Genomic DNA, 14796 nt, shown 5'->3' with positions numbered 1-14796 from the left:
TTGAAAGAAACTTCAGTTTGGTTGTATTAAACTAGTTTAGTTGTAAAAGAGGAAATCAGTCCTTACTACCACAAAAATAAACCACAAACAATAACTAACTTTCCCTGTTTACAGGCTCAACAATGTGTAGTGCAGCAGCAACAGGGTTAAAACATTAACAAACAGCCATTATTAAAGCTGAAGAATGTGCTTTTCTGATGTTAAAAATATCCAAACTTAATATGTAAATAAAACTATTAATTAGACATTTCTAGGTTGATTACCACCAAAACAACCATGACTCAACCAATGGTGTGAGTTTGGGGTGGGAACACATGTTTGACCAACCAATGGAAAATGAAGGGAGTGTTCAGGAAACCTGTTTGACAACAATCGTTTTACGTGTTTCCATTTGTTAGTGGTGGTGAAATGACTCAAATTAGCTTAAATCTTTGCCAATATACTTTAAGCGATTATCATGCCACTCTTTCTTTGTTTTTGTTTTTTTTTGGGAATATCTGTAAATTATTTTTGAAGGCATAATCAGATAAGCCATTAAATTAAATTAACAAACAGGCAATGTAAACTTGTTAATGACAGCCATTAAAATTCAGCTTCGAAGCTGAAGTTCTAGAGATTAGTCATCACGTCTAGCAGTGCAGGGGTGGTCATAATTATTTTCTCTACCATGTGGTGATATCACGGCTCTCATCCTACACAGCGATTACAGATGTTTCCACGGCAGATCTGCCCTACTTCTGGAGCCAACTCTTGCTGGCTGCTTGCATCGAGATCGGCACTGAGACAAAGTCTTGAGATCATGCTTGACTAGACTCACTCTTGGGGCATTAAGATGAAATCACAAGTTTTCACAAAAGCCAAAATCACAACAGAATGAATGAACAGCCTGTGGCTCTGTGCTTGACCTTGACTTGAGCCCTGAGCAGAGGCGTATTTACTGTGCTAATGATAAAGTAATCAATTAAAGCAGTGAGCTGTAATCAATACGAGGATGACCGCGGTCCACCCAACGACAGGACGGGCTTGATTCCATCTTCCTAAGGCACCGAGCCAGGCAAACATCAACTCCCTTTAGACAGCAGTGGGACAGGAAGTAGGGTGAGGATGGTGACAGAAGGATGTTGGCTATTGGCTGCTGAAATGTAGGGCAGAACAGTGCGCCTCCAACTGAGAGCTCACACTGGAAAAGACATGATTTATCATAGCACAAATCTACCAGTTATGTTTATAAAATAGGACAGATTTCCATTAAAGAAGGGACAACAAAATCTAGTGACCACAAAATGATAGAGGCTTGGGGGTGTGCTCTTTTGACTACCTAGCAACACCCTAGTAACCTCCCAGAACAACCTAGAAACCACCCAGAATACCCTAGCAACTGAATATCAATGTACTGATTGCCTTTCACATGAAAGCAGCAATCACATTTTCTTCTGAACTTTCAAAAATCTACTAAGTGTTATTTGGCATGGCATAAATTTCTGAGATTGTTTGGATGCAAACAGTAATTTGTAAAGAGAGAAATCTAATGGATTTCACATTACTCATCATCTTATAATCTCTACCCATAAGCTATGCACACATTGGCCTACATATATTTAAGAGACACTGAAGCATGACCTATTTCTAAAGGCTTTTACAGTCCGTTGCTTGCTCAGGGTAACTTCACAAAAATCAAAGTGGTCGACAAATAACAGGAAGAAAGCCCTGGTTTGACCTCGCTAAAGCATTAAAATCTCTGCATTTGTTGGTCACTGAGAAACTAGAGGCGATCCTATTTAAAGTTTTGTCTGACTAAAGCGAAGCATGAGGAGACGGGTCATGACTTTGGGCTGATTTTGTAATGAGCTTGCTAGAAAATGTCTGACTGTGAAAACCAGCCATGAATTGCAAACAGGCGATCAATTACACGTTTCACACCTCACAAAAACAGATTAAGGCCGGCCAAGCGAGCCACATGTGGTTTGTTCGAAAGTAGGCTGCGTCACAAACATCTTGTACCTTCTACGCTGTCCGAACACGAGGTTCCGATGCCGGTATCACCACTGTCTGAGGCAGCGCTGTGACGTCGCCCGCGGCTGCTAATTCCTGTGGCAGAAGAGTCGCAGCCTGGGACCCATCCAGGAGAGGACGTGCTCGAACCTAGGAGACAAACAGAACAGGGTTACCATGGACGAGGAGGAGACAAACAGAGGGATGTCATGTCCAACAAGCACATGATTTCAAACTGTATCAGCATTTAAACTACTTTGTTTATTCACAGTAAAAGTCGTTTAGTTAAGTGAGCATTCAGAAACGACACAGAGGTGCAACCGGATACTGCAAACGGCAACTCTGAGGGCTGTAAATGTTAGATAGACATTACAAACACATGACGTCGTCAATGAAACGAGATGAACGTGAACATAGGGTTGAGAATCAACAACTGGTTCATATTCAGAATCATTAACAACAACAAAAACTATTAAAAAGAACTGCTAAGCAAACCAAATGTCATGGAAATTAAATCTATATAACTCATATTAATAGTTAATATTAATAGTATGTGTTTTATTATTAATAGTTATTAAAATTAATAGTTTTGTTTTAGTATTTTATACACTTATATATACATTGTATTTAAGATGTCTGGGGTAAGTACAATTTTTTAAATAAATTAATACTTTTATTTGGCACGGACACATTAAATTGATCTAAAGTGGCAGTAAAGATGTTTATAATGTTAAAAAGATTTGTATTTCAAATGAATGTTGTTCTTTTGAACCTTCTATTTATCAAAGAATACTGTTTTCAACATTGATAATAATAAGAAATATTTTTTAAACAAAATCATCATATTAGAATGTTATGAAGACTGGAGAAATGTTGCTGCAAATTCAGCTTCGTCAGGAATAAATTACATTTTAAGATATATTGTAATAGAAAACTTGTATTTCAAATTGTAATAATATTTCACAATACTGATGTTTTTACTGTATTTTAAAACAAATAAATGAGTGTACGAGACTTTAAAAAAAAAAAATTAAAATCTTTCTGACGTTAAACTTTTGAATGGTAAACTATACACAAACTAATCAAAACTTTTAAAGTTTAATGTAGTTTCGTAAAAATATTATAATTATACATGACAAATACCACCTCATAATCACATTTTTGTTACATTGTGGGCCAAAAACTACTAAACCACTAAAACAAGGTGAAGTTCAGTGAACCAAACGGTCAGTCTTGCCCTAGAGGGCTCATCCCCAATATCTGCTGACCTAATCTATTCTGAGGTGTAATCCGTTTAGACACCACCATTTAGGCTGTCCTGCATAATGCCTGGCAGAAAAAAAGTGGAATATATATTCTCTCTTGCCAACATCTCTGAACATGTTGATTTACTTCCAAATAGCCAATAATTTTTTTTTTTTAATATTGTTTTGTATTAATAATTTTTGATTTTGATGAAAAATTACTATAAATATATTTTCGAGTTGATCATTAACTTATTAAAACTGGAAAGTATAAACATCATCCTTTTCCTTTCAAGTTCAGTCAGCAAAATCTACTCACACGCATTTGTGCCATACATCTTGGAAAAGTCACAAACTGAGTTTGAAGCAATTTTCCCTGAAACAGCAATAGAGAAAGCCAAAATATATATATATAAATACTTCAGATGCTTTATATGAATCTCAAACCTACAAGTGTTCAAGACCAGCAGAAGTCAAGATCCAGCTGAAAAGGTCAGAACCAAAATTATAGGTCTCCATGATCCCTGGGTGAAAAAACCTCAAGTTCATACCAGTTCATATGAAAGTGATCCACATTAGCCATCGTGATCGGGACAGAGGAGTACATCTGTAAATATCCCGGGTAAACACAGGGCTTGTTGTTGATGAGGCACCAGCAACTTCTAGACCAACAACAGTTATGCAACATGATATCAATTATTAAAAACACTGGCAGAGAGACTTGTCAGAATCTGTTGATCAGTTCAATATTTAGACAACTTTCAAAACAGAAATTGTAAAAACACAAGCTACTAAATACTGAACACGTGTTTGTTTGGATTTTACGGTCACCACTTTACAATTTGTTTAAGAAAGAAAGAAAGAAAAAGATTGGACTGAAGATACATTTTTATTTCAATATTTGATAAGAAAAAAAAACTACAATTATGTAAATAAAATTTAAATTAAAAAATTTATATGTAAATATTTTCATGCAATAATATAACATTTATAAACAATTAAATAAAAAAAATAAAATGTTTTTTTTCTTATTTTATTTTTATTATGCATCTAACATTAATAGTTGCTACTAACCTAATTAACCTATATTATATATATATATATATATATATATATATAAGTAAGATAATACTTTGCTTTATATCATTATAATTAATATATGCAGTGATGTGGCACACAGATATTAGGCTGTATCTGTTTGCCACAGCACTGCATATATTAATGAGAGCCTTCTATTAAAGAGAAAGAGCACGTTAGAGACCCTTGTGTCCATAATCTGACTCAAAGACAAAGCTGAAGGTGACACGAGTGATGCTGTCAAACCATCACAACGCTCATAACGGAACATCACACATCTAATATAACCCAGCCTGCGCGCGCGGAACAATACACGCTCCGTTACACGCGCCAGTCTAACACCAAACATGGCTGTTCCTATGAACATATATCTGCCTTACAGTGTGCCATTACACAAGCGCTAGGCTTTTACCTATTTTATAAGCGTCGAATCCGTCCTCAAAATCGTTCCTGGCCCACATCGCGCTCGGTTTCACACACTGAACCGATAGATCCAACACAACGAGAAGAGACAAAATGCGCGAGCCCACCGAGAAGAGGAGGGGGGGAGGTATTTAAGTGAAACCGCATTCCATAGCCACCAAATACTGGAAGAACCTGCGCATAGAATCTGAAATCAACGCGTTTATATGCCGCTACGCCGTAGTCCTGAAAGGCTGGCGCGTATGTCGCAGATTTGAGCCGGAGTTATGGACTAGTAATCGCTCTCTGACTCGCTGGCAGATGCATCGCGAGGATGTGATCTCACTGCCTGCAGCTCCTCCAGAGATCCGCGGAGAAACGCAATCACAGTCCAAGCGAGCGACACGGACTCCTCCCACCAAACTCAGAGCCACAGCCACACTAGCTGTATGTGAAGAAGAGACCGGGGCTAGTTGTCACACGGGTGAAAAGTGACTTAACCCTTTACTGTCCAAGAATTCCTTTAAAATACGTCTGAAAATTAATTAACTGCTAGTTTCAATTGCACAGTTTGTTTTCCCCGGGATTTATGATGAAATTAAACTCCTTCACACACAAAATGGATGTATTCTATGGATCTATATGTTATCATATTATATATATATATATATATTATATATATATATATATATATACAGTTTGTTTTCCCCGGGATTTATGATGAAATTAAATACATCCCTTTCTCCAGGACAAGTAGTTACATGTGTTTTAAAATTACTATTTGTTGGCCAAATAAATGGTTCGATTCAGAATTATTTTTATACTTTTTTATTTTTTATAATGCTTAAATTTTGCTTAAAATTCTACCAATATGCTTTTTTAAAGGCAGGTTCCCATTGTGACAACATACCTCATGTAATGTAACTTTTGTGTATGTAATATTTTTATGTAATAATAAAAAACTTGTTAAACTGACTTGTGTATATGAAATGCATATAAAGCATATACTGGACTAAAAAATTGTGACAATATCTATCTCCCATACAGTATGAATGTAGCTGATGTAAAAATAAGCAAACGCATTGTTAATATGATTTAAAGTTCATTTTCATATATTAATACTCAATTAAAACTGATCATTTTAATGGATTTTTAAATATTATGTAATGCTTCTAATGATTTAAAGTTACTATAAAATGCTACACTGATGCAGAGTGGTATTTGCTGCCAAGGTCTTGCGTGGATAAAATTAAATGTGCCCATGGTTCAAATCAACAAATACATTCACCCCCGTTTACATGGCACATTCTTTTACAGGGAAACACAGCACAACTATTTATATTTCAGGGTGTTTGGGACTGTTTCCACTCCACACCTGTTTGACAGACTAGGGTGATTGTCCAAGCTGCCCAAATGGGCCATTCCTTTCCCAACATTCCTTTGTAGCATTCACATCTATTTACCCTGCTGTCTCATTACACTGAGAGCTTCAGTTTACAAGAGTCTCAGAGAACTAACTGATAGTTTTTAAGGCTGCAGTAAACTCTGCTTTTGTCTCTTGTGCAACATACAAATGTACAAAACATAAGGATTGCTGCTCTGATTTTTCACAACATCTGTATTTCGTAACACATGCGTAATACAGCATAACATCTACAATTATCACCATTACTGTGAAAACTATTGCAATGTGTATTTAAGTCGAGGTTCCTCAACACCATGACATGCTATAACAATAATTTGAGAGAAAATAAATGATGTATGTTTTGTACATATGAAATTGAATTAAAGTGTGTCAAACTGCACACAACAGACAAGGAAGACTAACAATGGTCAGTCGTCTGCCTGATTGAGTCTAGTATCAACTGTCTCAGACAGGCGAGAGAAAACAAGACTGCATAATAACTGTATTATCCTGGTTAAATTGCCTATGATCTCACAATTATGAACATGCATTCAACTGCAATGGCCTCATTTAGACAACACTGACAATTAGTGGTGCTTTTGGGGGAAGTCGTGGCCTAGTGGTTAGAGAGTTTGACTCCTAACCCTAAGGTTGTGGGTTCGAGTCTCGGGCCGGCAATACCACGACTGAGGTGCCCTCGAGCAAGGCACCGAACCCCCAACTGCTCCCCGGGCGCCGCAGCATAAATGGCTGCCCACTGCTCTGGGCGTGTGTTCACGGTGTGTGTGTTCACTGCTGTGTGTGTTCACTTTGGATGGGTTAAATGCAGAGCACGAATTCTGAGTATGGGTCACCATACTTGGCTGTATGTTATGTCACTTTTCTCTTTTTCTTTCTTTCTTTAAAAGTTTTACTTTAGTTTATACTTCTATTATTATTATTCAAAATGTTGGTGCATAATTGCTTAGCAATATCCCACCAACCACCTAATGCACTAGTGACCTCTGTAGCATCCATAAATATTCTTCAGCAACTGAATAAAAGATAAAATAAATAAATAAATAAAATAAAAGGGATAAAGCTCAAATCAATTTTAAAAAGCCTTTTCCATAACATATCACCACAACAGTTGCATACAGTTTCCTCTTCTCAGGGCCAATTCATTAGATTTATTATGGATAGTTACAAGTCGCTAATTTGACAAAGCAGTTCTGTCAGCACAGAAAAAGGGCTGCACTTTATTTAAAAATTTACATTTTCTTAAAGGAACAGTTCACCCTAAAATGTATTTATATACTCAAATAAAATAAAATAGCTTTGTGTGATTGAAAAAGTTAATAAATGTTGATAATCTTCCACTTAAGTTCAGTGATTCATTACAAAATCATTCTGATAGGTGAACAAATCTTTTAGACTGGTTTTGTGAATTTGATCAACTGATTCATTAAAAAGATCCAATACAGAAGTTCACGAAAGACATTTTCCGAAGCTCAAAAGCTTCAACCCACATTCATTGCAATTGTGTGGAAAACAGCAACCAGCAGTATTCCTTAAAATCTTTCTTTTGTGCACTATGAAAGAAAGTATGTCATACAAGTTTGGAACAAAAGAGTGAGTAAATAATAACAGAGTGTTCACTGAGGCTAAGACTGCACTTTGAAAAAGGCTTCTGCTACGTGCTGGGTCTTGCTAAACAGCCACCTGTGTATATGGAAACCGTATTGAGGAAGTGAACAAAGACACAGAGCAGACATTCCTGCAGACTATACAGAGTCCTGGTACTGGATGACACTGAGGCCTGTCTCCACAACAACAGAAGCTCTGAGCCACAGTTCTGCCCACTCACTCCACACACAGAGCAGCTACACTTCATAACACAAAGAGCCCTCACAGTCCACTGTGAACAGCCATGGTGTGTGATAGTGCCAAAATGCACTCAACAAATCTCTGCTAAGGCAAGCATCATTACTATTACTGCTCATCAAACTTAAGCACATAACTTGTCAGGGGCTGTGAATGATAGCTCAGCTCATGCAGCTTATTGAGGAGAGGTGTGCTATGACTTTCCTAAAGGCATTTTTCACAGCCGAGTTAAGGCTGCTCTGTTCCTGCTCAAACTTCTGTGTAAATACATAACATCACATAAAAAAAACTAAATTATTAGTTTGTGCTTGTTTTTTCTTGCCAGAGCTTCTATTTACATGTATATGTCATTTCAGAATAAATTCAGTTACACCTTTGCCGTGTAAATTTGGAATAGGTAAACTAAAGACATAACGCCGCATAAAAGCCAGACTAAATTAAGCCTGCTCTGACCCACTTCAGTCCCGAGTATCTGTGTAAATGCATTTATGCCAACTCTGAGCAGGATTAATCAGTCTGTGTAAAGGCGGACATGTAAATTAGGCATGAGTGATCTGACTTATGATTTTCAAAAAATATACTTATACTAAAGGTGGGACCTAAACATTCTGTGCCAAATTTAAGTTTATTTTGTTGTTAAGAGTTGATTTTGGTGTGGGATTTATTAATTTTTAAAAAGATTCATTTCATGCTGTGGCCTACACAACAATTACTACTGAATACTTTGATACTGGGGGACTGAGGTGGGTTCGAGCAGGCATAATTTAGTCTGGCTCTGATGCAGCATTATATCTTTACACTAAGCAGGCACAGAGCAGCTGTAACTCAGCTGTGTAAAGACACCTCTAGAGACCAAAATATCATAGAGATTTAAAGGTAGACTCTGTTGACTTGGGTTGGTAAGTGACCACCTAGCAACCACCCAGAACACCTTGGCTACCACCCAGCAACATACTCAAATCTCAATAGAACACCATAGCAACAACCTAGAAAAACCCAGTATCCTACAAGCCAGAACACCCTAGCAACCACTTAGCAATGCTCTAGCAACCACCCCACCTGAACAACCATATAACAACATGCTAACATAACACTTTTTAAGCACATATCAACACCCTGACAACCACCTAGAAAAACCTGAGCATTAGAAAAACATAGATCTTTATGCAACCAGATATGCAACCACATAGAAAGACACTAACATACTCTGATAACCTTTTTTTTTTTTTTTTTTTTTTTTTGTAGATAAATGTCCATGTCAGGAGCATTTGTGGAAAATACAGTTGTACTTGAAAACAATACAATATTACAGAATCACATTGGCACCGATTAAAATCAACACTGGCGCAAGAGTGAGATAACATTTCTACAAGATTTTCCATAAAACAACAGTCTCATTTAAATCATGTTTTTACAGAACAAAGGTCTTTGACCCCCTCTTGGAGATGAATGAAGGCTGTTGCTACTGCGACCCAAACAACACAATTTCCTCTCAGAGGACTGAGAGAGACCTGTTCACACACCACGCCACCAGTTTGTTGACAATTTGACTCCTATTATTTTGCCACAGATCGGGGGCTGGTTTGGGGGAGAGAATCACAAATGAATAATTCCCTGAGGTTTGGAGGGAGTGGGACGTACAAACCAGGGGCATCAAGAATCAGTGTTTTTGTGCATGTTATCAGACTAGTGCAGACTGCACCCAGCCCCCACTTCCTGTCTCGCTGCCAGGAAACCAGCGGCTGCATTTGAACACAGTGGAACTACACATGCATATGCTGTCCGTAGAAACAGGACGAGCCTCCAGCCAGGCCAAAGTATGATTGGTCATTATTTGGTGCAATACTTCTTTCATATTTAAAATATATTTGCTTTATATATTCGACTTCCTGCTTACGATTCCTGGACGCTCAAAACAAAGGTCTCTGCTTCCTAAAAATACACATTTCAACCAGAATTCAATTTGAAATATGCATCAACCAATCACATATTACACATAACATGATTCTTGAATTCTCATTCTTAATGTTTATCTTCAAACATACAGCACGAAAGGTCATATGCATTCATTACTAAGTCTCAAAGCCTATTTAAAAATTTAAATCAGATCAAGTGCCAACACAAATAGCAATGCCCCATATTAGTCGGCCTGGAAAAGAGAAAATTACAAACAGTTTCAATTATAAAGAGAATATAGTTGTACAAGTACAAACTTACAGTTGTTGGTCGACATGGGAAATGCACATTATGCAGAAGTAGCGGCGGGAGGAAGTGGTGTTTGCTAAGCATACGTTACCTGTGGGGAACTCAGTCGGCCAATGAGATCACATGAAACGCATCACAAACACTTTTGAATAAATGTGGTTCAATGACTTGCTGTTGTCTTTAAAATGATCGCTTCGGTTTACTTGTAAACTCACATTCATTTGGTTCTTAGATTTTGATGCTTCCATTAACTTAACTGTGAAAAAAATAAATAAAAATATTGGTCTTTTCTTTGATGCCCATGTGGCTCCTGTTTGAACTGCAAAGGTCAAGACTTCTGACTTGTAGTTTCCAGAGGCACTCTAGTGGAACTCTTGTTAAACACATCAAAGCAGGGGGCGTCCGGTCTCAACAGCTATGCTAGAAACCGTAGTCAAAGATCAATACCTGTCTAGGTCAGATGGACCTTTATGAAGTGTTTGTGGAACTAGGGCAGACTTTGATTCTCTTCCAGAACATTTGCCACACAAAGTAAATTATCTGGCACTAAAAGAGAACTTGAAAGCATGTATACATTGAATAATGTGGACAAAAATGAGCATTCTACATCATTAACTTACTCTTATGGTGTTCAAAAACCATTTGATTTCCTTTCACTGGAAAACCAACAGCAGTTCACAGTGACCAATAATAAAACACAGATAAAATGGTAAAATTTGATATTTTTTTGAGCTGTAAGATGTATAATGATTCTTGAAAACTTTTGGAAATACAGTTTTTTGCTGTTAGGTAACTAATAACAGAACTTTCATTTATTAAGTTAAATTTTCCCAACAGTGTTGAGAAACCCAGAAAGATGTTGCAAATTTCACAAACATCTAACGTGTGAGTCAGTGTTTCTTGATCAGCAAATTTCTTTCCAGTAAACAGGCGATGGCTGACCGTACTGAGGAGGATGTGTTGCCCAACTTTACACTCATTTAATGTGACAAATGCACGCCTGCCGTGTTAAAAAACATGCTTATATTTATCACAAAAATAGTTTCAAACTATTGCGTTTTCTAAAGCAGAATAGAGATTGCTTCATGACACATCCCATAAACCTGCCATTTGCAGTGATTGTTTGTTTTTCCCCTGAAGCGTTTCAGTGAAGAGTTGCAAAACCAACATTCATATTACACCTCTGGGTTTATGTAATCTAGCTACACCCCTAACTGTCAGAGTAACACGTTCAGTTCTGTCCTGTTCATATATTCATGTGCAACAGAAGAAGATCTTTACAGAATTACAGCTTGCAGTATAAATGACTCTTACTCAAAGTTTTCCCTGCTTACATTAAAATAAGTGTGTGTACTAGCTCAGGCCTAAAAGGAAAATCCCTTGTTTAGTTACATATTTAAAACTATTAAAAACAATGTAAAAAAACCATTGAAAAAAATAATGTATTTTATATATATATATATATATATATATAATACTATATATATATATATATATATGATATGGGAATTAAAATTTAACTATAAATAAACTGTAGAATCTATCTACCTACCTTTCAGACTCACCAAACAGGCCAGACATAAAATTGTTCATATTGCTGCAAAAAAGCTTTAAATGACAAAGTCCAAATTCAATCCGCTAAAACACTGCAAAGATGCCAAATGCGATGATGTAATGGTGAGTTTGGGTGATCCTTGTTGGCACATTCAGAGACATTAAATCAATAACGCTTCATTATTGATAAGGCCAGTGATCCCTCTGCAGGAAGTTTCGGATTCCATTAACGTCTCATCTTACCTTCAGCCTCTCTTTACGCCGCAGTTCTCCTCTGAGAGGAATACTGAAGCTGTACAGACCTTGACCCCTCTCCAACAGAAGGTTAGACTTCACTAGCACTCAGCCAGTCAATGGAAATGATCTCATAACATGCTTCACGACGCAAAACAGAAGCTAATAGTCACATATTAACACAAGCATCAATAAAAGCATGTCCTTTTTTAAAGAAATACAGCACTTATTACAAACACCAGCTAGGTGTATAAAAAATAGACATATCATATAGTCTCACCACACAGACAGTAGAATAGAGCCCTATAAGATGATTCATTTCCTTATATTTCTTGCATGTGGTAAAAGAGGTTTGAATGGCAAACAAGTAAAATGTACTTGACTTTGGTCTTAATCCATGATCTTTGACCTTGGCGGGGGACGGCAGCAGATCCTGGTATGATCCTATTTATCACCCGAATGCTGTAACTTCATCCCTAAACTCCCAATTGGAATGCAATCCGTCACCATGACGACAGACAACATCTCTTCACCATGGTATCATTCATTGCTCTCAAGAGATGAATTGTGCACAAACCTGAAAAACTCTCTCTTACAGCTATCCAATAAGCATTTAAAGCGTCTGTTTTGGTTACGTGATCTTTTTCATGGGCTGCAAAACCAAACCATGTGGAAATGAACATGACTGCCCCAGCTGGTTTTACAACCTATCTGGTATTCAGCAAAGAAACAGGGCAATCGCTGCAATCATAACAGAGGCTCGCCCACTTTAATTATAGAAATCTCAAAGGAGTAGTAGCAAAAACGGTATGTTTGATTTTAAGTAGAAGGAGAATGAAAAATTGTCTTGTAAATTAAACTTCAAGTTTGTGGTACATAAAAAACTTTGTTCACCAATATAAGTTTGTGGGATTTTAGTGCAGAAAAATGCTATAAAGGTGTAGAAACTATGGTCCTAATATCACAGTTCTGATCAAATGAGTTTTAAGTACATCTAAGCAAAATAAGGTGATTTCTTTATCATTTTTAAAACAAAAAAACAATGATTAAAACATATAATTTGCTCCCTGTTATTTAGTAAATAATAGCCATGTGAAAAACTAAAGATTTAAAAAAAAAGAACAAACTGATCCAGTTCAAATAATTTTTTTTTTTTAATTATGTTTTTAGCAATTTTTATATATATATATATATATATATTATATATATATATAATATATATATATAATATATATCATATATATATATAGATAAAAATTGCTAAAACATAATTAAAACAAAAAAAATTAATTACTGAGAAAACAAAACCAGCCATAAATATGTAATTGATATTGAATAAAATGAAAAACAAAAGTGCAAATAGACACTATTTACTGTGACATCAGAATCTGTTTGGCAGCCTTAAAACACACACCACCTGCATAAAAAAAAAATACATATACTGCTAACACACTTAAACAAATGTCTCCTGCTACATCAGTTCCAGTCAGCGTCTAGATCTTCATCGTCTATGACTGATGAGCTGAACAGTGAAAAAACCTTTGAGGAGTCCTGCGGAGCCCAATTCAAACATCTCCTCTTCTTTGTAGCGCTCTCTCCGGAGTCTTCCTGTCTATTGTGAGGTTTCTGTCCTAATGTTGCCCGTCTGCACTGTGATGTCTTCGCATCTGTGGGTATATTTTTTTTGGTCTGTGTGCTTGTTTGTGTCGCTGCTCTTCAAAAAGCAGATTCGTTGGCACTTTGCTTGTACTGTGCCGTTTACGGCCATTTGTTTGTAGCTGGGATTATTTCATCACTGGTCTTTTCCTCAGATGAGCCCATAAAAGAGAATCTGGAAAGTTTGGCCAGGGTTGAACCTGGCCACCTTCACCTTTGTGTAGTCTGTCCTTTGTGGGGATTGTGGGTGTTTATTAGTGTTGCTATTATTCTGACCCGGAGAGAGACTATTCAGTTTCTGAACCAGCAGCTGTTGTTGATGTTCAGTGTCCTCAGACGTCCCTTTCTGAGCTGTGCTCTCATCATTCAAGACCTCAGAGGAAACTTTGGTTTTATTGTGACTTCCTAGCCGGAGTGTCTTAGTAGCTCTGCTGCCCTCTGCTGGAGGACGTGAGCTTGACTGATTCGCTCTTTTGGCCTGTTTTTTTGGCATCTGAGGTACAGTTGGTTTCACCCCCCAATGCACCGTCCCCACTTTGGCACTTTGCTTTTGCAACCTACTGATCGGCGTGAGTCATTCTCTCTCTGGGCTTGAATGTGAAGTTTGTGAGTTTACTTTCGTAAATCCTCTCTACTCTCGGCTCTGAAAATCAGCCTCCTGGTCTATGTCAGGAGGACTGGTGGCTGTGTTTTTCCTTTTTGACGGTTTCTTCCCTGTCTTGGGTGTGCTGTGGGAGAACAACTTCTCTAAAATTGTCGCTTGTCTCTCCTAAAACGCTTACCACCTTCAGCAGGAGGGATGCTTTCATCTCTTTCAGCCGTCTGGCTCTGAGCTTTTTGGAGCCCCTTTCCACAACAGCCTCAACCACAGATGAATCCTCATCCTTCTTCTCCCACACAGAACCTTTGTGGTGTATGGAACGGCTGTTGCTAGGCAACCCCATCCTGCCCAGTGTTTGTGGTGGTGTTCTGTGTGGAAGTAATGACGGGGGAGGTCCGTGAAACGGAGCTGGATAAGGAGTGGAACCAGTCCAAACTAGGGTCTGAATCAGTGGTCATCTCAACATTACTGTGATTCGGACTGTTGGCAACGCTCACTGTGGGGGGGGACAGTGTGGTCAGTACGTGATTCGGTCACTTTAAGGGAGTCCGGTCTTCTGTTCT

The 14796-nt window shown here is 37.5% G+C and overlaps 1 pseudogene; it reads right to left on the bottom strand.

Moving 5' to 3' along the window:
• The window catches only part of LOC122149065, a 45878-nt pseudogene extending 40708 nt beyond the window's left edge, over positions 1-5170 (bottom strand).
• Positions 5171-14796: the final 9626 nt, after the last annotated feature.

This window comes from Cyprinus carpio, chromosome A20, assembly GCF_018340385.1.
Source record: "Cyprinus carpio isolate SPL01 chromosome A20, ASM1834038v1, whole genome shotgun sequence".
Lineage (NCBI taxonomy): Eukaryota > Metazoa > Chordata > Actinopteri > Cypriniformes > Cyprinidae > Cyprinus > Cyprinus carpio.
The sequence above is the reverse complement of the archived record's forward strand: the minus strand, read 5'-3'. Positions and strand labels throughout refer to the sequence as shown.